General features: G+C 39.1%; 1 long non-coding RNA gene across 1 annotated transcript; it reads left to right on the top strand.

The window, feature by feature from the left end:
• Positions 1–343: 343 nt before the first annotated feature.
• On the top strand, positions 344–1,171 carry LOC125548026. Its single transcript, XR_007300879.1, has 2 exons — positions 344–440; positions 862–1,171. It is a non-coding gene; the product is annotated as an uncharacterized LOC125548026 (long non-coding RNA).
• Positions 1,172–1,662: the final 491 nt, after the last annotated feature.

Below are 1,662 nucleotides of genomic sequence, written 5' to 3'. Positions count from 1 at the left end.
GTTTGCATTGCTTATCCAGTAGTATCAGTCTACTGGCCAGCCTGGAGCAGCTTGGTGTTGTACATGATGGTGTTAACTGTGAAAATGCCAAGTGTGAGAAAATTAGAAATTATGCTCCTTACGTTTATAAATTCTACATATGGTTTCTCATCACTTGGTGTATATATAGCACGTTTTGGGCAATGAATTATTCAACGTTCTATGTTAAAGCTTTCAACCTTGAAATCACATATTTGTTTGGGCATGTGCTATATGTACCATTTTAGAAGTAGTCCACATATTTTTGTCCTGCTATAGTATTTTTAAACTTCTTATGAGATTGAAGTATTCATTCTGATTTCTGGTTTGCTGATTGTTCTAGACAGATGTATGAAACCTCTTAACTGTGGACGACAACTACTTGAGAAGGACCATCATCACCCATCAAGTACGCCATTGAGGTAATTCACCAGTCCCTCCAGCACCAACTATCTATTTTCTCTAGTATGCTTAGGTTTTTCATGCTGTTGTGGTAGCCCCATTGCTGTTGCGTTGAATCTCATGCCAGCGCTGGTGCGCCTGTGGCTTGATGTGCTGTGATCTTTATTTGTGTAGGTTTTGTTTGATGATATGCTTAGATTATGATCATAAGCATGGTGGTTTGATGATGTTGAGGCCAGCTGTTAAACCATGATATAGTTGCTGGAACTGAGCTTAATATTCATGTGTGTATGTGTGTGTGTGTCGAGTAAAGTTGTGGTTTGTGCTGCTCCTTTGTAACGTGATGAAACAAAGAATGTCCTTTACTCCTTTTTTGAATGGAATGTTCATAATATATTGGCTCCAGTTTTTCTAATTTTTATCAGCTGATTCATGTAACAGGGCGTCCGTGGAAGGCCCAGTCCTGACTCTCCAATGAATCCGGCATTTGATCGCTATTGAAGGAGCTACATGTAGAAGAAGAAAACACTTGTAGAGCTTGTAACTGATTCCCATAGTTGTAGTGCTTGTATCAACTAAGCTTGTATTACGTGTAACTTGTAGAACTTGTAAATGCTACAGCTTGTAGGACGTGTCATTTGTAGAGCTTGTAAATAAGCTTGTATATGCTATAGCTTGTAGGACGTGTCATTTGTAGAGCTTGTATTGAATCTGGCTATTGTTATTTGAAGTATCATGTGTGTTTTTTGCTTGCCAATTTAACTACTAGTTATTTTCTTATTGTCAAATTGAAATATGAAGAATCTGGGCCTAATAGCTAGGACCCACTTATCAGAACCTGACAAGTGGGACCTGTTTGACTAGTGGACCCATTTTATAAAAAAAATAAAATTATTGTACAAAAAGGCCATGACCCATGAAATAAAAAGGCTGAATTGTTGGGCTTGGCCCATGAAGTCTGACAAAAAATTGACAGGAAAAAAATATATAGAAAGGCTGAATTAATGGGCTCGGCCCATATAAACACCCAATTGGACTGCGCCGATTCTTGTGCCACATCAGATTGCCACGTCGGATGCCTACGTGGCCTGGGGAGGCTGCTAGTGACCAAAACAAAACAATAGGCATATTTTGGTCATAAACGTCCACGACCTTCTCACAGAGAAGGTCGTTAATTTCAGTTTACGACCGCCAGCTTTTGACCTTCTGTTTTTGGTCAAAAAAAGGCCGCAAATGAAAAAC

This window comes from Triticum urartu, chromosome 3 (assembly GCF_003073215.2).
Source record: "Triticum urartu cultivar G1812 chromosome 3, Tu2.1, whole genome shotgun sequence".
Classification (NCBI taxonomy): Eukaryota; Viridiplantae; Streptophyta; class Magnoliopsida; order Poales; family Poaceae; genus Triticum; species Triticum urartu.
Note: the sequence above shows the minus strand (reverse complement) of the source record. Positions and strands in the feature narration are given on the sequence as shown.